The sequence below is a fragment of the Myodes glareolus genome, chromosome 4 (assembly GCF_982192425.1).
Source record: "Myodes glareolus chromosome 4, mMyoGla1.1, whole genome shotgun sequence".
Taxonomy (NCBI): domain Eukaryota; kingdom Metazoa; phylum Chordata; class Mammalia; order Rodentia; family Cricetidae; genus Myodes; species Myodes glareolus.
The window spans coordinates 74089029-74112420 of NC_142029.1; the positions used below are offsets into that span (position 1 = coordinate 74089029).

Here is a 23392-nt window from a genome sequence, read left to right on the forward strand (position 1 = left end):
GGCTGTGTTGAATGAGTGGAACAACTGTCCACCTCCTTTAACCCCTGGGTACATCTATCGCAGGAACCAGATGTGTTTCTTTACCCCTAGAAGGGAGAAGTGACTCTCCCAGAGCAGGGCTACTATTGCTCTGTAGTACTAGCACCCCAAACTCCATCTGGATAAAGAAAAAGGAGTGTTATTTGAGAGGCAAACCCTGGCCAGGCCTCACAGCCTTGACTCCCATAGTCCTTCTGAGTCAGGATTGTCAGCAGCGGCAGGCACAAGCCTGGGAAGTACTGTGGCCACATCCTCTGGCGGGAAACAGACTGAACCAACAGGTGGTTAGGCTTTGGAGTTCTGACTTGGTCTGGCCTTTCCCAAACAGGGATGCAAATCCTGGGCCTGGCGTCTACTTACAAGGAGCGGCTCCCAAAGACAACTTGTAAGTGGGCAAATGTCAGGACTCAAGGACACTGGGAGGGAGGGGCCGATCTGCTTGTCCAGGACACGGGATTAGTAAGGGATGTGGTGTCATCTCTCCCACACTGGGCAAGTGGAAAGGGACAGGAGATTACAGTCCTCAGCCGACAGAGGAAATGTTGGGGACAGAGGGCCAGGCAGCTGTCTCTAGCCACGTGGATCAGCAAGGCTTGAGCCAGATTTTGATAAAAAGCATTTTCACTGTCACAGGAACACTAGTGACTTTGAAACTGGGCCAGGGTGGAGTCCTTTCAGTCCAACGTCCTGCACTCAAGGGGTCAAACTATCCTCCGCAGACTCTGCTCAAGCAGGGTAACTCAGGCAGCCATTGACGGCTTCTCTGCCAACTCCAAGGCCTATTTGATTTGTGTCTATCTCCTGCCTTGGACTTCTGAGAGTCAATCATTTATTAAAAATAATTCAGTCAAGTTGAAAGACCACAGAATTACCAAGTTCCCCTCTTTTTAATTTTTTTTTCTTTTTGTTTTTTTGAGTCTGTGTAGTCCTGGATGTCCTGGAACTCACTTTGTAGACCAGGTTGGCCTCGAACTCACAGATCTGCCTGCCTCAGCTAGGATTAAAGTTGATCAACACCTGGCCCAGAGATTCCCATCTTTTTTCACAAATGAGAACTAGCCTGGGGTTCGGGTGCTGGAGAGGCAGGATTGGGACTCTTGATAGCAATGCTCATTACTTCAGGGTTTGGAGTTGTGGGGAGTCCTTGCGACCAGACTTAGAACTGGAGAATGACAGCTGCTCTCCTCAGCCCTTTAACACACTCTTGACTGGCTAGGGTAGCCTTCCTCACAGCAGGATGTCCTGGCTACCAACCTGGAGGGGTAGCTGCCCTCTTAGAGTCAGTGAGTCAAACACTTGCTGGGGGTTATTCTCACCTCCCCTTTCCCAGGTGAGAGAATGGCAGATACCCCATGTGAGCATTCCAGCTGATGCTACAGGTCGGATTGCAGAGCGAGGGTGTACATCGTCAAATTCATTTGGTATCTCGAATTTTGTCTCTTAGCGACTAGACTGGAGAGATCTACTCTTGCAACCTTCTGACAGGGTCAGGGTTGGAGGGGGCGTGTCTTGAAAACGGGTTCTTGCGCAGCAAAACCCTGGTTCAGGTGAGGGCCTTGTCCTCAGCCCACAGCTCCATTTGAAAATGACAACTACACCCACCTCTGGCTCGGCTCATGCTAATTGCTAACACACCCAAAGAACGCAGGTTGCGGAGAGCTGATGTACCGTGGTTTCCTCCTATTTTTCTGCTTTTCTCCCCTGAGTTTACTATTTCCAAAAGACAGGAGCCCTGTCACGGTGTTAGTCTGGCTAGCTTCCTATCCTCGCCAGAGGAGGAAAATCAAAAAGCAACAGCTGCTGGCAAATTGGCTCGGGCGCTGGCGGCTTCCTCCGCGCGCGTCTCCTGTTGCTTCTTCCAGCCTTACTTCCCTTTGCGAAGAGCAAAGAGCTCGAGGAGAGGAAGGCGCGGGCCACAGGACAGGGGACTGGGAGGGTCCGAGAAGCCAGCGGACGCGGGCGATCCGGGAGCCCAGCCCGTCAACCCGCTCCGGGAGGCGGGAAAGCTACAAGCCGCGCCCACCGCCCTGCCCCCAGCGCGCCACTCCCGGTTGCTGGAACTCCGCACATCCTCCCGGGATCTGCTCGGAGGGGACCCAACGCCTAGGTGAGCAGCAGGGGAGGTGGGTAAAGTTGGCGCCTTATTCCGAGAGGAGGAGGCTCGGGTGGGGACCCATCCCTCTTGCGCCAGATTCCTCCGAGTCTTGTTTGTTTCAGTGGGTGTGTGCCCACGTCCCCGCCTGGGCGGCGGGAAACGGCTTTGAGAATGTAAACAAGGAGGTAAACCAAGGGTCCTGGGATGGGGACGCAGGCACCGGCGGTGGGAGATGCTAGTGACTGGGAAATGCTTTCGAGGCAGCTCTGAGCTTGGGTCAGGAGTTCCAGGAAAAGGGGAGAGGACCCTTTAACGGGAAGCTGCCCTTTTGTTACTTGGAAGCTGGGGACCCTACGGGGAGTGGAGGTGCCAGGAACTGGGAATGAGGCTAGATGTGAACGTGGACACATGAGCCACACAAAATGGTACTTGCTGGCTTGGTGCTTGTGGGGTGTGGGCGTGGGCTGGGGAGTGGAAAGGGGGTTCTAGGGCTTAGGGATTCATCTGACTGCATTGCCTTCTCTTGGTCTGCCAAGCCCAGTTTTCTTTCCAGGGCCACTGGTACCCTATCCCCACCATTCCCTAGCAGGGCTGGCCCTGGTGGAGCCTCCCCTTTGTGTCTGCACGGGCTTGCTTGTAGAATTGGCTGAGAGCCTGGGTCCCTGGGCGCCTGGGCGGAACAATCAGGTTGGAAATACGGGCCCACTCAAGCTACCACCAACCGCCAGAACCAGAGGTTGTTCGACTGAAGGCTTGGTCCCACCGATGTGCTTTTATTCTCTTTGTCTAACCTGGCTTCACTCGCTGCTGGAACTGGGATTTCCAGCTTTGTGGAGGGACCAGTGGACATCCCAGCCCTCTAAGAAAGGACTCCTGGCTCTGGGGTTCTGGCTGACCTCATATTGTAGATGTATGAATGTGTGTATCTGTTTTCCAACTTGGCCTCTTGCACGTGACCTGTCTCATGGTTGCCATGGAAACCCCTCCACTTCACCCTCCCTTCCTTTTCTGCCCATTCCTCACCTCCAATTGCCTCCCCTCCCCCCAATATGGTTGCCTAGATACTGCTTACCCTCGGCTTTTAAGAGAGGACACCCTATGCCTGGCTCCCACTCTAAACTGCCTGGCCCTTTACCCACCCCATCACCACAAGCACCACAAACACAAATGCACACACGCCACACATAATACCACCACAGCCTCACATGCCTGTTAACCCACACAGTCCATTAACATAATCCACACACATTACAAAACATACAGTTATATCACATATACACGAGTGAAATAAAAAAATGAAACTAGCACATGAATACATCACACACCCTACACACCACATCCACACCAATTACACCGAACACACACCATACAACATCCACACCAAATACACTATTTGCACCCCCACATGCACACTAACATTGCATACCACTTATACTCAATCTTCACTGTGTATGCACACACACTCCACCTGTAACACAAACCTTTGCTTTATAAATTCTCTCTCTCTCTCTCTCTCTCTCTCTCACACACACACACACACACACACACACACACACACACACCAGACTGGGTGAGGCTAAGCAGAGAGAGGTCAGTTTCTTCACTGTTCAGCCTTGTCCTGGATTCCTAGAGTGTGAAGAAGGAGAAATCCAGAAGGGATCCTCTGACATCTCCCAGGGACCTTCAGGAGAAGGTGAAAGCAAAGCTTCCAGGCCTCCTTAGTAGAGGGACACCTCTGCTAGGTGCCAGACTCCAGAGGCTAGGCTTGGCTCAAATCAGAATTTAAATCTCTGCAGGCTGTGTTCTTCCCACCCTGAGTCCAACGGTTCCTTCTGACTAGAGGGGGCTCTGTGGAGGGGAGGGAAGCCAGTTATGGAGAACACAAACGGGCAGAAAGAAGAAGCAGGGAGCAGAGATGTCAGAGAGAGAGAGGGAGAGACAGAGACAGAGACAGAGAGAAGAGCCAAAGAGATGGAAGTCAGGGTACCTGTGCTATGTGGAGTTCAGGTCTCTCTCCCTTCAGTCCCATTTTCCCGCTTCCTGATTGCTCCTCTAATCACTTTTGTGCATCTGGGAGAGTAAGCTGCATTGCCATGAGCTGTAAATTGTCAGGACACTTCCAAGACTTGTTCTCAGATGGCGGGAGCTTGAGGGAAGCGTTCCCCTCCAGGTTCCAGCTGATATTTGGATTGGTGGAGAACCCGTTTTGTTCAGTCATTGAATGGCTTTGAGCACCTACTATCTATCTATTAACTTCACCTACTATCTATTAACTTCACCTACTATCTATCTATTAACTTCACCTACTGTCTATCTATTAACTTCACCTACTATCTATCTATTAACTTCACCTACTGTCTATCTATTAACTTTACCTACTATCTATCAATTAACTTCACCTATTATCTATCTATTAACTTCACATATTATCTATCTATTAACTTCACCTACTGTCTATCTATTAACGTCACCTACTGTCTATCTATTAACTTCACCTATTATCTATCTATTAACTTCACCTACTGTCTATCTATTAACTTCACCTACTGTCTATCTTTTAATCTCTGGGGACATGACAGTGAGGATAGAGATGCAGTCCCTGACTCCAGTGACTCAGGAGCATGACACAGGTGGGGAAACTGAGGCGAAGTCTCACAGCCAGTAGTGATTGGGACCAAACTTCTCAGGCAAGATTTTGGATCTCACACTGTCAGGCCTGTACCTCTTATTTTCTTTCTTCGGTGCCTATCAGTCCTTTGGAGATGGGAATGTCCCTTCTAAAGTGAGGGTTGTCTCATAGGTGTGGATAAAAGAAGCACCTACCACATTATATTTTCTTAAGACTGTCGTTGGAGGCTGTGGCAAGGAGAGGTGAGAAGAGCAATTTCATGGAACTTAGACCCTGTACCCCCACAGCCTTTGGGGAACCAAGCCAACTAGATCCCCCCCATGGAGAGCACACAGTCCTCAACCTTCACTCTCTCCCTGTCGGATGCAACAGGCTACCATCTGGGTGCAGATAGTACCAGGTAGCTCCTAGCATCACCAGGGTCACCATCTAACTGATTGCCCATCTGCCCCTCCTGGAGTACACAGGAAAGGCCCAACTCACGGAAGACAGAGCCTGTGACCCACAAAAAGTCTGGTTCTGACTCCCTGGCCCACCCTCTGAGTGCTATGCTTCCCAAGGGCAAGTGCATTTATCCCACAAATATCCTATTGGACACACCACAAGCCTCTTGATACAACCTAAAAATGGCTTGGTCTGTGCTCGAGTAACCCGAGGCCTCCAAGACCTTAGATGTTTGTTCCCGCATCTGTCCACAGGGGATTTAGTCATTTCCAAGCTACCTCCTTCCTCTAAATGTGTGTGGATTCCACAATCTTGAAAAAGATTACTTCTCTCTATAGGTACCAATGTGGTGGGGATGCAGCTAAGCAGAGTTGGTAGAGACTGTCTAGCCACTCTGGAGGAAGGTTCTCTTTCATCACCGGCCAGCCAATGGCTGAGAGGCCAAGGATGGGCTGAATGGGGAGTGGGGATTACTGGACAAAGGTCACCTGTCTATTCTGCTAGGACACACATGGGGACTAAAAGGCTTAAAGGACCTAAAGGGCCACCTCTGCAGGGTATCAGACTGGGACCAGCATGTAGTGGGTCTCTGAAGACCTCAGCACAGTTTAGAGAAATCGGGGACACATTATCTTGGACCTCTCTGGCCAAGACAGAAGCTGGGAGCCCATTTAGTAGCATCTTCTCTGCTTTAAAGCCAGTTTGGAAACAGCATAGGAAAACTTCTGTCACAAGGATGTCTGGGTGGGTGAGGGTTCGGGGAGAAAGAGCTCCGGGCCCCTGGGATCAAGCTGGGACTGCAAGAATCTGCCCAATTGAGAACCATGAATTGTATAGAGAGAGTCAGAGACAAACACCACCACCACCACCACCACCACCACCACCTCCCCCCCCCCACCACCCCCGCTCTCCACAGCTCCAGAGCAAAGCCAGGTCTTGGTTTCACTTATTCATCATCTTAGCAAATTCCAAGTCCCTTCAACAAGGCAGGCCCTGTGGGCTTCTCAGAAGCCTATGGAGCTGCAGAACCCTCCTTTCTTCTCCACTCCTGCTGGGGCCGAGCTGATGATTTTGGATGTCTTTCCCCCTGCCTACTGACTTCACCTCTATCTTCCATCAGGAGACCCTCCTTGAGGGCCTCTCCCTCCACAGCAAGACTCCCCGACCCACAGACAAGCACGTGTACACTCTCACGCACAATCCCGTCCTCACACATACATAATCTTTCATGGCTGACACATAAGCAGGTGCCTGCATGTTTCTGCACACCTGCCTCCTTTACCCAGCAGCCGTCTCTCACCTTTGGGATGGCCCTAGTGAGTTCTTCTCAGCCACCAGATCTGATATCTGTGGCTCCCGGGGCTCCAGACTGGTTCTACCACAGCCCCTGTGCATGTCTGTCCATCACTGAGTAGTGACAGGTGCGTGGTCCTACCCTGCAGGCCCTTCCTAGTCAGCTGCATGCAGGTGCCCTCCCCAACCCTGTGTTCTGTCTTCTACTTGATACTTACTAGAACATGTTGTCCCTGCCTGTGGAGTTGGGGGTGATCGCCTTTGTAGAACCATAAATTTAGGTTCTGAGGCTTTCTGGATTTGTTGATTTAACTTTGCCTTATGTGTCAAGTGAGCGTGGAGATGTATTGGGGCTGGTTCCACAAAGCAGTTCAACAGTGTTGATGACTCTATCTTACTGCCGTTAGGATAACGTCATTCTTCAGCTTCCTCTCAAGTGCTCATTCCTCCAAGAAGCGCACTCTAATCCTCAGTTAGCATTTAAGTGGGCTTACAGAAATCCCTCCCCTATCTATTCCCCCTGCTCCATAAAGGCAGGGTCACCCGGAGGAAGTCTGAGGTGAGGGAGACCATATGTCAAGTCAGCCTCTGCTAGGAAGTGTTGAATCCGTGCCCTTGTTCCCATCCCTAAGGTGTCCATTTCTTTCTTCCCATCTATGGTCTTGGAATGACTCTTCCTTGGCAGTCTGGCAGAGGCTGAGGGCTGATTCACTGACCCATTTTGGATTTTGACGAGACCCAGATGACAGAGATGAGAAAGTGAAGGCCTGGAGTTGGGGGAAGCATGAAGAAATGCCTCAAAAATGCTTAAAATATACCATTGAGATTCTCAGGTGTTCTGAGCTTGGGATGGATTATGACTTAAAGAGACAATGATGCTGAAATATCAATTAATTTCTTGATCAATGAGTATCTGTAGAGTGGTTGCTGTACCCAATTGCTAGGGATCCAGAGAGGTTGGCGTGTATCTTTGACTCAAGGCATTTATAGTTTTTTGGGGTGCACGCACGCGTGCACACACGTGCTCACACGCACACACACACACACACACACACACACACTACATGGAAAAGGTGTAGGCCATGTCATCCTGACAATGGAGCAACAAAGGTACAAGGTGAGACGGAAAGGAACAACTTCCTAAAATAGACAAATAGGGGCAAGTCAGAAGTCGCTTAGCCTCCACACACTGTGGGTATCAAGACCCAGAGGACCTTCATTTGCCCCTCCCATCTCTGGGAAAGAATATGAATCCATGCAGAGTGTAGATGGAAATGTGAAGGCTGGAGCTCTGCTTCCAGAAGGAAGATGACGATCCCTGGAATATGATCAGCGCCTGAGTAGGAGAGCGTGGACCTGGTCTCTGGGTCCTTGGCCTAGCAATGACATTAGGTTTCTGTCTTTGTTGGTGGAACTGCTCTTTCGGCCTCTGTGAATTTGTCAGCAGGTGTGTGTGTGTGTGTGTGTGTGTGTGTGTGTGTGTCGCACACACATGCACATGCAGGATAAAGGGTGATCTGTCTCTAACTGGCTGAGTCACACCCACCCAACCCATGGCACCTGTGTGATGCTACCTAGACTTGCTGGAACGGGAAACAGTTGTCCTGGACAGACAGGAACCCCAAACTCTGCTGTTGAATGTGGGGTGCTTGGGCCTAGCCTGTGCTGGGCAGCTCATGTCTACTGTCTGTGTTTGAGTTGGTTATAGTACCCTGATGATTGCAGTATTCCTCTGGGGACTGGCTAGGGTGGCACTGTGAAGACTGTCTCAGTGGACGGTGACAAACCCCAGGCCCCTACTGATAGGTCAGTTTGGAGTCTTTCCAGGAAGGCATGTAGAAATCAGGCGTGGGTTTGAGTTGTGTGGTGTGCTTTTCTTTCTGAGGAGGAGCCTGGACTCTCTCCCAGGGCTGCTCTCACTTTTTCCTCTTGTGACCAACTTCCCCTCTCCCAGAAGTAACTCCAGGTCAAGGCTCCTAGAGTTGACCTCTGGCCCTGGCCTGCACAGACAGCTGGGTTTGGTACTGGGCTCTTGGAGAAACAGTTTTGGTCTTGGGGACCTGGGGTTCCCCCTCTTCCGTGAAGAAGAACCCCCAGTCACTGGGCCCTTGCCAGTCATGAAGGCCTAGTCTTGAAGGGGTGAGGAGGAGCCATAACTGCTCTGTTGCTAGGCTGCCCATCTGCCTTTTGGGCAGCACAAGGATTTCAAGACAAAGTAACTCAAGCCACCAGATTTCCAGGTCTCTCCAAATGTCACCACCTTCTGTTCTGTCCTTTCCCTTACCAGCTTTGAGGCCATCTCCTTATCAATTCTGCCCTGGAATACTGGCGGTGGGGTGGAGTGGGACGGGCAGTCTGCGAAGAGAGCGATCGGTTCAAGTGAGGCTCTTAAACTGAAGAACTGGTGCCTAATTGTTTACGCAGTGGGTATTTACAGCACAGGGCAAGCAAACAGGCCACGCATCTCTCAGTGGCCTCTCTGATCGCAACTCAAAGCACTTGCTTTAACAGACAGCTTTATAGGCCTTGGCAGGCTCTTGGCTCTGTGGCCGTGAACCAGCTCGGCCTTGCCTATTACAGAAGCATGTGGCACGGGAACACCTGTGCTCTGCACTGTGCCCGGGAAGCGAGCTGATGGAGTAGGGATGGATAACGATGGAGGACTCATTTGGTTTTTTAACTGAATATTCAAATTCAGTTAGGAACAGACTTCTTCTTATTTATTTATTTATTTTTAGAACAGTTTCAGGTTTATGGAAAACTTGGGTGGACAATGCAAAGCTCAATGCCTTTCTTCTCACAGCTTGTGCTGTGGCTCAGATATTACTTTGCCACCGTCTTCCCCTTATTTCAGCTACTGATGAAACATTGTAAATGAAAATCGATACTCTATGCAGATGTCCCTAGTGTTTCCCCAATGTCCCCTTTCTGTCCCAGGATCCTGCCTCTAGGACACCACTTTGCATTTCGTTATCATGACTCCTTGGGCTCTTGGCTGTGGTTGTGACTCTGTTTTGATGACTATTGCATTAGAAGGAACCCTGGCCAGGCTCCTGTAAGATGTTCTGCTCCTGGAATCTGGGATCTGGCCAGTGTTTTCCCATCACTAGACTGGGGTATTTGTTTGGGGAAAGAAGATCACAGAGGTAAGGAGTCACTGCCATCACATCATGTCATGTTGAAAGCACCGGGTCTCCCCCCATTCATACCCCAGCAACACAGTTCCGGTACCGGTTGTTAGAACTTGACTCCCTCTACTCCCTGAGGCAGACATACTAACCCATCAGTCTCCTCTCTCTGGCCAGCTCACCACCCAAGACTTGCAAGTCTGGGACTGAGTGGCAAGAGAAGCTTAAAGATGTGCACAGCAGCTGCAGACTGAGGCAGACCGTCGTACCGGCCTGGTAGGTAGCAGACTGCACAGGACAGACTAAAGGGTTGTTGCCCTCAGGGTGACGACAGATGAGCTCTAGAACAAGACTGGAGTCGGGGAGGAAGAAGACATACTGAGGACATGGCTAGATCATGGCTCCATCCGGCCAGGCTCTGTCTCTCTTGCTTGGTGGATAAGCAAGGGGTCCAGACAGCAGTAGGTGGCCATGGTTATTGGAATGATAAACCTGACATTCTTTCTCAAATCACAGCCTCTTCCACAATGACTCTCTGCATCTCAGCCATACAGAAATCATCTCGAAGAAGTACCCCAGCTAGGGCATCAGCAGCTGTTAGCATCAGGAGTATTTCTCTTTCACAAGTAGATGTATTGACATAAAAAGTCTGTGTTGGAGATGGTATTACGGGGGGAGATGCCTTCCTTTCAGCTCCATGCCCTAAAATTCTCACCAGATGAGACACAAGTGATCAGTCGCTTCATGCCCCTTGTGGAAGGCTGTCAGCCGCTGGTTCTGTTGGTATTGGCTATGCACCGAGCTCCAGTGGGCAGTATCCCCTACAGCTGCTCAGGGTCCCAGTCCAGCTTCAGCTCACTGGAGGGTTCAGGGCTAAAGGATAAGAGTCTATGATCTGATACATCAGACTCTTTGAACTCAAAGAAACAGAAGGGCCAGGGACATCTTAGGAATGATCCCCAGGTCATAGAGAATTCAACTTGCCTGACTTATGCACCTTGAGACCCAGTCCTCCCAGGGGCACATTGAAATGGCCTCTTGCAGAAGGCAGCCTTTCTGAAGGACTCTTGGAAAGGAAGAAGCTTGGCCTTGCTAGCTAAAGGGGAGCCTGGGGACCTCAAGGGTTGAGACACTGCTGTGCCTAACACTGCCCGACTGCCAGGGATACTTTCTCCTGCACAGCAGCTGTCTGTTGATTTTCCCTGTGCAGGCTCCAGCCTCGTGTGTTTTCCTTTCTCTGCTCCTCAGAGCAGCTGGGTAACTAGGGAGTCAGGAGCATGGCAGAGGGAGCCCAGCTAGATTGTCAGGCAAGGACCCTGTTGGGAGGACAATGGTAGAGAGAGTTGGAGTTTCCTCATGTGTAGATTTCAGTGTTCCTTGCAGTCTTCTTTCCCCTCAGTTTTTCCAGTCCACTCTGCTGGCTCAGTTTCTGATGGGAGCGTCATCTGTCCCCAGGCCCACCTCAGCCCCATCCTGTGACCTCTTTCCCTTCTTTGCCTGCCAGTGAGAGAGCTTCCTGGTCCAGTCAGCACCCTATTCTCTGACTCCTCCTCCAGCATATTCTTTGTGTCACCTGCCTCAGGGCCCTGGGAACAGCTGTTGATCATGTGGCAGAGCTTAGGGAACCGGTGTCCACTGTGCGCCAAGCCCTCCCGGCCTCATGTCAGTGTAGGACACTAGAACCGTCTAGTGTTTATAGGACGGTGCAAGGAAGAAGGGAGAGATAACAAAAGGACTTTTCATGGCCCCTCTTCTTTTCCGTGCCCCTATTTTCCTGGAAAAGGCAGGGAAGGAGGAAGGGAGGAGAGGACAGAGCTAGGCAATACCAACTGTAATGAGTCCAACAGCTGATGCCTCTGGAGCTAGTACTGTGCCAGCTGCGGGGCCCAGGTCCTTTCTCAGATAGGGTCTCATGAAATCACTGTAGCTGGGCATGACCCTGAACTCCCAATCTTTATGCCCCCATCTCCTGAATTCCGGGATTACAGGTGTATGCCACCATACCAGGCTACACACCAATCTGTCTTCATTGCACATAACTGAAATGCAGCCTGTCCTCAACCAGGCAAGGCAGGGGCGGTTACTCACAGAACTGAGCTTCAAGAACAGTAGGTTCTGCTACCTGGGGGACAGATGACCTGATGCCCATCAGAACCCTTTCCCTGCCCCTTTTTGCAGCTTCCTGCTTAGCTACACACACACACCATCTCACACACATTCATCTCACACACACACCCTATCTCTCTCTCTTTCACACACACACACATGTACACGCATACACACACACCATCACACACACACACCCTATCTCACTCTCTTTCACATACACACACACGCACATGCACACATGCATATACACACATGCCATGCCTCCAGCGTTGCCTCTCACCACCAAGCTTTTCTGTCTCTTCCTTCCTCAATTATGACATCTCAGGTAGCAAGGGGACACTGAAGTCTCTTGCCCGAGAGACACTGTGAGGGGTAAACTTCAGCAGACTTCAGGCTGAGGGCAAAGGAGATGAGGCTGTAGGTCAGGCTCTTGCCCAGGAGGAGAGCAGTGCTAAGAGTGGAGCTATGGAAGGCAGACAGCAACTGTGTCCACTCAAAGGCCATGGCATCCCTTCTTATAGACTTGAGATCACACCGCCACTATATCTTCATCGGGTTGCAGGAGGAAAGCCTCCTAGGGCTCCTGTTGCTTACTTGAGACCTAGGACTCCTGAGTGGCATACACAGGAGAGCTAACTGCTTCCCAGCAGGGACACTGACTGGTTCCCAGCGGGGACTCAGGGCCCAGGGTACTTGGGACTGAATTTGGCCTATAGAGCTTTGGAAAAATAGCTAACACTTTCCCTCCTTAGTTGGACTGTTGGTATAATGGCAATAGTCGTCACGGTGGCCACTCCCCAGGTCACAATCCTGTTCTTGAAGGATTGCAAGCCATGTAGGACTACCCTTGTGTGGCATGAGCACCCAATAAATGTTGCATATTGCGATCACGGGGCTCCGCAGCTTTCAAAACTCCTTCACACATGTTATGTCACTTGACCTTTATAGCAGTCTTGAGAAATGGGCAGGATGATCAGCTGACTCTCCACTCCCACCCTCGCCTAATAATGAGCCGCATGGACTTGTAATCTGTCTTGAAAAAAAAAAATCATCCTCCCGAACAAACAGCTCAGTTCCCACTCAGGGTGAGCTGGCAGGCATTCTGCACCCTGCTGTCCCTCTCGCTCTTGTGAATATGGATGAAGGGGAGAAGCTGGGAGCTTGGCTGGGAAAAGCAGGACCCTTTCCTGAGGAGTTCATCTGACCCCCTCGCTAGGCAGTTAGATCTCAGAGTTTGCAGGATTGGGGAAGAACAAGAAGAGCGGCTCCTGCCAAGGGGACGTGGGTCTGTCATAGAGCCATGGTGCAGGTGCACTGTGGGGGGATGGATGCCCTCCTCTGTGATCTGGGGCTGTCTGGCCCTCCCCAAGGGCAGCCTACTCATGTCCGGAAGACTACTCTCCCTCTGCCAATGGAGAGGCACACAGGGCAAGATAGACGTGTCGAATCCAGCTTTCACTTTTCCCGCCCCAGTTTCTCTCCCTCTGAAATGGGTGTGATGCTAACAACGGCCTTCAGGAGGATCTTTCTCATCCCACAGAGGAGTGAGTGGGTGATGGGAACTGGTCTTTGCCATAACTCTGTGTAGGGGGTGGGCCAAGTGGCCATCCCATGTCATAGCTGTAAATAGTGCAAGGCCAAGCTGCTGAGAATAACAAAGAAGCCAAGGGCTAAAAACCAGAGACCGACCGATCAGACACACATGAGCGGAGGCTTACATTCCTAAGAATGGTCTGCTCTGCACGTGTCAAGCGAGAACTTCCAGGCACTGACCTGCTCCTTTTAAGGCCTCCTCAGCCTTGGTCCTCTGTGGGAGAAAGATCTGGGCTAGGCTGTATCTCTCAGAGGCCCTTTCTATACCAACTCCCCCCATGTCCCAGAAGCCAGTGGTACTCCCTTAACCCCCTCCCCAACTTTGCTTCTCCAACCCAAGTTCATTTTCCAGCCAAAGGAGCCTGTCAGTTTGCTTCCCCCACTGCCCCTGCTGCCCTGGCGCCTGCCAGGCTGCCTCCCAGAACTCTCCAGTGCCGCCCAGCTTTCCTGATACAAGGCTAACTGTTCTCAGCTTCTGCTCCTCAGAACAGCAGGCAGAGTCAAAGGCATGGGTCCTTGAGCCAGGCCCTACCCATGACTGGCAGCTAAATCAGGTCTCTCTCATTGGATCCCAGTCTCCCCAAGTTAAAGGCAGATAATTTTTGTCTCATTCTATCCCAGTCTGGCCTGCTGAGACCCCACACCCATCTGGAACCTTCACATCTTGTCTATGTGCTGTACTCGGTGCATTCTTTCATCTCAGCATCATTGTTGAAAGATGTGGAGATAACCTAACCTAAATTGTGTCCCATGGTCTCTTATAACAGCCTAGGTAACCTGTAAACTGAAGCCATGGGACTCAGGAACTCTGTGGCCCTTTGGAGGCTGCCTCTTGGTTATGTCCTGCCTGACATCTCCGTGGGATATCCAAGCAGGCTGTGATATGATCCCAGGATGCATCGTCTAGGGGCTGAGTCTGCAGAAAGTCAACGGGCCCCATGCAAGGGAAGGGACGAGTGTTGGCAGGTAGAGCGAGGCAATTTCACCCCATTTGAAGCTCCTACCTTGTAAAGAGAAACGATTGTCAAATTATCTCACAATAGTCGCGGGCATTCTGGCTTATCTCGTTGCTGCGTGGAGTCAGAAGTAATACAGCATGTCGCCATATCGCCAACTGGTGGCGTCTCTTCCTGAGCGGCTTTTACCCAGCAATTAAGTGAAATTATGTGACTCAGTGTGGGAAGATAATCGCTGGAGGAACTCTTCTGATTGCGTTCTCCGCATGCACGTGCGGCGGATGACCGCGCAAACAGCAGGATGGCGGGAGAGGAGATTAACATGGAAAGGCTGCTGTCAGCCGCAGCGTGGCTGTGTGCCTGCCGGGCCACGGATAGGATGGATCGTGGAGAGGAGAAGAAACAGAGTTGGAATTCTTCCTAATACTGGGCTAGAAAGGAAGCTGCGGAGAGCTGACAGAATAGTCTAGAGCAGTGTTGATCAGGATGTTAAGATGGGACAGAGTCCTGAACTCCAGCAGTGATAATGACTCAGGTGCCCTGTCCCAGCCAGCCAGGGGTGCAGGGCCACAGAACAAGACCTTTCCAGTACGCATGTTGAGAGGCCTGGAATGTTCCTGAGCCTCCCTCCCAGTTTTATCCACGTCTGCCTGGCTTAGTCCCCCACCTGAATAGTCCTCCCTCCTCCCATCTGTTCCACGAATGCTGGGCCTGGAAGTGCAATTGTTATGCTTCCCCTTCTTGGTCCTCCGAACTCAGCTGAGCCCCAGTGTGCGTGCGTGCGTGCTTGCGTGCGTAGTTTCCATCCTGTAAGGAGGAAGAAAGGAATGCAGAGTTTGAAAGGGCAGGAGGAGCCAGGAGCCTTACCGTGGGGGGAGAAGAGGCCAGGATAGAATTCCTTGATTAGTGGAGGAACAAAGGCATCTGTGTATGTGGTTTGGCCACTGGACTCCCAGCCAGTGCCAGCTGTACCATGGCTGTGATCTTTCAATGCGGTCTGGGCGCCAAGAGGTAACCTTGGGGGAGACTCATGCTGAGAGGGACTGCTGGTGTAGCCCAGGCCCCAGCAGCAGCTTTGAGAACGGAGACTCGGTCACTTCTGATTTATGACCGTGTTTCTGTCAGCGCTCTGCAGCTTGATCGCAGATGTCTGCTTTAGAATACAAAGGCAGGTCTTCACTCTGGAGCTCGGCATTCTCCGTTCTCCATACTCCGACTCCAGCCATCTTATCGGATTCTCACCGCCCACCCATCATGCTTCAGCCAGACTGGATTATTCATTGTTTTGGAAGGTGTCTGCCACTAGAAATGGAAATGCTTGGGTTGCTGTCACAGTCTCCTCCTATGCTATGTAGACATTACCAGTGGACCCGGCCTCATTTTGATGCCTTCTAGGAAGACGCTGCAGACAACCACTATTGAGTGAAGTACTGTGAGATTCAACTTAAATCGAACTTGAATTCTGTTTGCTGTCCCTTCTTTCCATTGCTCCCTCTTACTGCCTTGGCTCCCCTCCCTCTCCCCACGCCCCCGCTTGTCTATCAAAATCCCATCCTGCTCTCAAGGTCTGACTGAAATGTCAACTCCTCCGTGGGCACCTCCAGGTCCCCTGTTAGAGTGTCATTCTTACGGATAGTAGTAGGGTCTTTGCTCTATGAAGGCTCCTAACGGTTGATTGAATTTTGTTTTACTTGTGAGAGAAGGTCTCTCTGTGTGGCCTGGGCTGGCCTTGAACTCATGGGAACCTTCTTACCTCAGCCTGCTGAGTGCTAGGAGTATATGCATGAGCCCCATTGAGCGATTTTAATGTCAGTTCCCCCTCCTTCCAGTTTTTCAGCCTGGGCTTCTCTGAACAAGGCACAGGTGTAGTTTGACTGTGTCATTTGAGATGGAACTTGATCTGGAAGTAGCAATAAATTTGACAGAAGGGGAGGAAGAAGGAAGGAAGGAGGGATGGAGGGAGAAAGGAAGGAAAATTTCACATGTAACAGGTACATACAACTTATTTCCCTCTTTTTTTGTTGTTGTTTTTGTTTTTCAATACAAGGTTTCTCTGTGTAGCCTTGGCTGTCCTGGAACTCGCTCTGTAGAGTGGGCTGGCCTCAAACTCGCAGAGACCGGCCTACCTCTGCCTCCTGAGTGCTTATTTTCCTCTTTGACCAGTATATTTTAAGTCAGTTTGAGTGGCTGAACAATGATTTTTCTACGGTAAAATAGTGGTCCCAGCTTTGCTGCCACGGGGCTTGCCCCACAAGAAGGAAGAAACGTGCCCTTACCAGCCAGTCACACTTCTCTACATCCAAACACCATTTAAGCTCGAAAACCAAAATAAACCTTCCGACTAAAATCCTCTGAAATCAAAGTAGCACAATTATGTAAAGTGTGAACCAAATTGAAACAGAGCTGCTGAGAGTGAATGGCAGTAGGCATTGCTGCTTTTTGGAGACTAATAAACATGGAACCCAGCAGGGTTAGGAACCACATCCATGACTTCTTCATTAGGCTGACCTGTGAGAGGGGCTAACCTGTTCCTAGGTTGGTCCTGGCTACTCTCAGTCCTCAGGGGGAAAAGAAAAACAAAAATCTCAGAATTTCCCACAGATTTAATGTAACAAATTTGAGCTCACGATCAAAGACTACTAAACCAAGGTAGTGTATGTGCATGTGTGTGTGTGTGTGTGTATGTGCGTGAGTGTGCATGTGTGTATGTGCATGTGTGTGTGTGTGTGTGTGTGTGTGTGTGTTTTATGTGTGTATTGGGAAGGAGCCAAGAAAAACTAAATCACAGAAACCACAAAGCAATTTATTCTCCTAAGAATTCAGTACTTTGAAATTAGCAGATACAGAAAATTAAAAAAATAAAAACTAAAGAAAATGTCGAAAGCAAACAATGAGATCCTAAAAATGAAATGACCAAGATATTAGAAAAAGAACCAAGTAGAACATATAGAAATAATATAATCATTGAAATAGGGAATTAAGTGGAGAATGAAATAGCAGATTAAACACAGTTAAAGGGAGTAAAGAAATAATTCGGAAACAATTACCCCGCATGGAGCACAGGAAAGCCAGGGAGTGGAACGAGCAGCCTGATGGTCTGCAGGACAGAATAAAGGCGTCCAACACACTCCCGAGCCACAGTCTCAGAGAGATAGGGGGCTGGAGAGAGGGCTCAGCAGTTAAGAGCATTGACAGGTCTTCCAGAGATCATGAGTTCAATTCCCAGCAACCACATAGCCACTTATAATGGGATTTGATGCCCTCTTCTGGCATGCAGGTGTACCTGCAGATGAAGTACCATATACATAAGATAAATAAATATTTAAAAATCATACTGAAAAACCATTTTGAAAAAAAAAAGAGATAGGGTGAATGCAAAAGAGGAATTGTGTGAGGAGATGAAGCCTGAGAGTTGGTCATAGCTTAGGAGAAGGATGAATTAACAGACAACAGGAACACAACAGATTTCATAGAAAGAAACCCACACTTAGACTTCAGTGAAACTCAGAACACTAAATACATAGAAGGAGGCAGAAAGAGGGTCTACAATGAATATGTCTTTATTAAAGGATATTCTAAAAGAAAAATTGGTCTTCACCAGAAGGAAAACAGTTTGAAGAGAGGTTCAGAGTTAACAGAATAGTGGACGGTTCTCCTGGTGACTGTGTTGTAGAATTTATTTCATATCAAATTACCCACCAAATCACAGGCTTAAATAACTGACCTTTGTTATTTTGCATATTTTCTGAGGGTCAGTAATCAGAGAGCAGCTTAGCTGGGTAGGTCTGGCTCAGGCCATTTGAAGAGGCTGCAGCCAGGCTCCCCATCCAGGTAGAGGTCATGGGAGGCCAGGCCACCTGCTTCCAAGCTTGCTTACTCGGTAGTTCATGGCAGGCCAAATCCTAGTTCGCTTTGAGACCAAGACCCTTAATTCTTTGTCACCTGGGGCTCTCTGCAGGGGTGCCCAAGTGTCCTTAATAGGCCCAACACAAGGCTCTGGATGGCCGCCATACCTGTCGCTGAGTCTGATCAAACTGTACAAATCCTAATATCTATTTCATAGGATTTTTTAAAAGTAGCAACTATTACACAAAAATGGAATATACATCAAGAAAATCATTATATGGGGGGCTGGTGAGGTGGCTCAGAGGTTAAGAGCACTGGTTGTTCTTCCAGAGGTTTTGAGTTCAATTCCCAGCAACATGTTGGCTCACAGCCATCTATAATGAGATCTGGTGCCCTCTTCTGGCCTGCAGGCATACATGCAGACAGAATATTATATACATAATAAATAAATAAATCTTTTAAGAAAGAAAGAAAGAAAGAAAGAGAGAAAGAAAACCACTTTCTAGTCCCTAAAAGACCCAGCTAATGGATGATAAAACAATTTAAAACTTCCTAGTAGATTATGGTGGAAGCACAGGGGTGAATTTCTTAAGTCCTTCCTGATTATGGCATATTTTAAGATGTCTGATTTCATTTTGGGTAAATCAAACTGTCAAATTCATTAACATAAAATGGAAAGGATTACGCTTATTCAGCATTTATAACTTCTCACCAAAGAAACTCACAATAGTCTAAGCACATATAGAATATAACTTTTAATAACTGACAAGAAACAGTTTAAAGAAGGAAGAACTACGTTGGTTCACAGTGTAATGGGGTAGTCAGTCATGGCAGGAAGGGTGTGGCAGCATTGGCACTCAGGCTGCAGAGAGAAGACAGGAAGTGAGGTGGGGCTGCTAATATCAAGTCCCGCCCCCAGTGATCCACTTCCTCTAGAGTATTGGTTCTCAACATGTGGGACATAACCCCTTGGGGTCACATATCAGTTATCCTGCATAACAGAGATTTACATTATGATTCATAACAGTGGCAAACTTACAGTTTTGAAGTAGAAATGAAATAATTTCACGGTTGGGGTCACCACAGCATGAGAAATTGTACTAAAAGATCACAACATTAGGAAGGTTGAGAACCACTGCTATAGAGAAACTCCACCTCCTAAAAGTTCCACAACTTTACAAAAGAATGTAACAGGCTAGAAACCAAGTATTCAAACACATGAACCCATGGAGGTTGGGCATTTCAAGTTCAAACCATAGCTCCTCCCAAAGAGCTAACTTCCAAATAGCACTGATGTGAGTGAGGATTACATTTTCAAACCTTTAGCTTCTAGAAATCACAGCACATAACCAAAATCATGCAAGGTCAATATAGTAAAATTAAATTACTATCCAATTTCACGCACATGCACAGAAGTGCAAAAATCCTACGGAGAATAACACCAAGCCAAGTCTGCCCATGTCTTTAAATATTACATTGGTTCTATCCCAGATTTAACATTAGTAATTCATATACAAAACTAGCTGTTTGGTTTGGGTGGTGGTGGTGCATGCCTTCAGTCCCAGCATTCAGGAGGCAGAGGTAGGCAGATGTCTGAGTTTGAGGTCAGCCTAGTCTACAGAGCCAGTTCCAGAACAGCCAGGACTACACAGAGAAACAAAAACACAACAAAACAAAAAAATTGTTTGGTTGATTAAAAAGGGAAAGCCCATATATGTAAAACACTTACTTATTCATAGTTAATATAAAGCAAACATCTTGGAAACCCAGTGTTAAAGGAGATTTTTCAAACCATTAGAACTCTATTTGAGATCAGTAATAAGTAACAAGACCAAATTTGTGTACATGTGTGTAAACATGTGTGTGTGCATATGTAATTGAGATCATTGTTTCTATACTGCATTTCACTTTAAGTCTTAGTCAGTGCGCGAAGACAAGAACTAGAAATAACCCGTGTGCTAATTAGGAGGAAACACCACTCTGTCATTTACAAAGTCTGTCCACAGTGAAAACCCAAAAGTATCTTGGTAAATTATTAGAAATAGATCTTAGCTGGGCAGTGATGGTACACACCTTTAATTCCAGCACTTAGGAGGCAGAGATAGGCATATCTCTGTGAGTCTGAGGCCAGCCTGGTCTACAAGAACTAGTTCCAGGACAGGGTTTCAAAGCTACACAAAGAAACCTTGTCTTAAAAAAAGAAAAAAAAACAGAAAATAGGACACTGGAGAGATGGTTCAGAGAGAGGTAGAGAGCACACTGGCTGCCCTTTGAAAGGTCCTGAGTTCAATACCAAGCTACCATATGGTGGCTCACAACCATCCTTAATGAGATCTGGTGCCCTCTTCTGGCCTGCAGGGATACATGCAGACAGAAAATTGTATACATAGTAAATAAATCTTTAAAAAAGAAATAAAAACTCTTAGGATTACTGTATTTAAGACCAATAGATAAAAATTAATTTTTTTTGTTCTATACTTCTTAACATGTTAGTATTTAAAATAGCAATATAATTTGTAATGTACCCTGAATGGATCTAGTACCTATGTGAAGGTGTCATATTATTTCACTAGAGAATATTGGCAAAGTCCTGGAAAATGAAAAAAAAGCTTATAAATCTTGAGGCAATTGGAATTGGTAAAATATCAGTTCTTCCAGGTATTTTCACGATAGTTCTCATAAAAACAGGGCCAGTGAGACGCTCAGGAGATGGAGGTGCGTACCTCCAAACCTGACTACCTGAGTTTGAGCCCATGACCCATGTGACAGGAGAGGACCACCTTCCCACAAGTTGTCATCTGACCTACACACACACACACACACACACACACACACACACACACAGTAAAATAAATTAAGTAAAAAGATGAGTCATGGCCTGAGAGGAGAGATTAGAATATACAGTAACTGAAGTTTAGTGTCAAGATTGAGATAATGGTTTGAAAATGAAAAGAAAAAGGAAAAAGATAGAAGCATACCACTGCCTATGAAGAAGCGCAGACAATGAACAACCCAGTGCTAAGTGACCAGATTAAACACCACATTTTATGCCTTTAGCTTAATAAAATGATGACATCTGATAATGTCAGATACTGATTAGGGCTGAGAGCAACAGAGACAAACCACATCATTTGGTGGGCTGTGAAGATGGGAGTGATCTCCATGACAGCTAAACCTGTGTGGTGGGGGGGCTGTGAAGATGGGAGTGACCTCCATGACAGCTAAACCTGTGTGGTGGGGGGGCTGTGAAGATGGGAGTGACCTCCATGACAGCTAAACCTGTGTGGTGGGGGGCTGTGAAGATGGGAGTGACCTCCATGACAGCTAAACCTGTGTGGTGGGGGCAGTTGGCAACCCCAACTGCGACTTCAGAGCTATGTTCACTACAGGCCATCATTTCTGGGCTGCAGTGTGAGATTTGTCAAGGGGCTGTGTTGTATTTCTTGCACAAGAAATGAAACAGTGGAGTACATCATTCACAGTTAATGCTGTTTGGTGGCCGTGTTTCCTAGTATCCACGGATGTGTGCGTCCGCTGATCTGTAACATAAACCCTGTTCCTTTTGAGGGTGGGTGCTCAGAAATGTTAAAAAATACAAAAATAAAAAAAACCTCTTGATTATAGGTGTGCTCCAGATAGCACACACCCAAGTGTCCATAACTATATCATTTAGAGTTAGCAATATACTTTTAAAGACACCAGACGTCCATCAACAAGAGAATGGATCACTACATAGTAATTTGCCTTCACAATGAAATATCACATGTTAAACATGAACTATGATTCTATGTAATAGTATAGACAAAACTTCAGAACAATGTTGATCAAATCAAGTCTCAGGAGACTAAATATTATATTAAAATTATAAAGCTAAAAATGTTTTTGGAAGCTCTACTAGGGGCTGGGGAGATGGCTCGGTCACTAGAGTGTTGACCTCTCAGCTTGAGGACCTGAGTTTGATCCCTTGCCCTTATGGGGTGTGGGGAAGTCAGGTGGAGTGGAAACTGAGTCTCAGCACTGAGAAGGTGAGGAGGAGGATTGCTGGGATTTTCTGGCCAGCCAGTCTAGCTAAATCAAATCTGTCAGCTCCAGGGTCAGGGAGACCCCGTCTCACAAAATAAAGGACACGTCTCATGTTGATCTCTTGGCTCCACATGCATACACGTGTCCCCACGCAGACTCTGAACATTTACATACACATAAAACCACACTAAGCAACATGGCTGGATATATGTGTCAAGCACAGTTTTAAGAAGAGCATGGTATATGTGTTCATACAGCGGGAGATTATTCTTTTTCGGCCGCCTACATCTGGTTAGGCATGGTTCTAGGTACAGCTATGCTGCCTCCTGGTGTCTGACTGGTGAATGACAGCTGAGCCGCTTGTTAGAATGCGTGCCGGCTGGGCCATTCTAGCCAGGCTGTAGCCAGGCTAACCCTACCTGTAAAAGACTGAGCAGCTTTGAGCACTCCTGATTTGAGTTCTTCTCTCATCTCACTCTGTATAACTCTCTGACCCTGAGAATAATGAGTGTAACTCCACTGATACATGTCTCAGGTGAAGCCAACTGGTCCTATGTGTCCCATCCAGGTCTGCACCCCACCCCATCCCCAGGATTCAGTGTCTTCCGGGGAAGGAGGGACTGGGGGCTGATACTCAGTAACCTTTGTCCACGTTCCCTTTATGGAATCAAGTCATCTTTTGGGAGATGATGACCTGGTCGTCTAGGGGAAGCTGATGAATACAGAGGAAACAGCATGGAGGAGGGGGGGACTTAAGGAGGTCATATATGGGTGTCAGGATTTGCCGTAGAGTTTGGGGAACAGAGAGTAGCCTCTAGCCTTGACTGTACTGTAGGGCTGATGAAAACCCTTCCTAGGGGCTCGAGAGACAGCTCAGTGCAGTTCAGTGCTTAACTAACACTCACAGTTCTTCCAAAGGCCTAGCACTCACACCAGACACTCCAATTGCCTGTAACTCCAGCTCCAGGAGATCTGATGTCCTGGACCTTCCAGCCTTCGGGGACACCTGCACACATATAGCAAGCATGCATAGACACACATGCACGCACACAAATAAAATATAAATAAATCTTTAAAAAAAACAAACAACAAAACTTCCTGGTGGTCTGTTGACTGTGAGAGCTGGACCAGGAGCCCCAAAACTTAATGAGGCAGAGATGGCCTGGAAGAAAGATACTGGGGGGATCATCTCCAAAGCCCTTGGAGTGTTAGACTTTGAGTTACTGAACCATCATAT

The 23392-nt window shown here is 48.3% G+C and overlaps 1 protein-coding gene across 5 annotated transcripts in view; it reads left to right on the forward strand.

The window, feature by feature from the left end:
• The first annotated feature begins 1992 nt into the window (after positions 1-1992).
• The window catches only part of Fxyd6 (FXYD domain containing ion transport regulator 6), a 28408-nt gene continuing 7008 nt past the window's right edge, over positions 1993-23392 (forward strand). For 2 of the 5 annotated variants that reach the window (XM_048417235.3, XM_048417236.3), the window contains exon 1: positions 1994-2146. The gene's annotated coding sequence lies outside the window, so the exon portion shown is untranslated. Of the gene's footprint in view, positions 2163-23392 lie in introns of all 5 variants that reach the window. The other 3 variants (XM_085688684.2, XM_085688685.2, XM_085688686.2) reach the window with 3 other exon arrangements.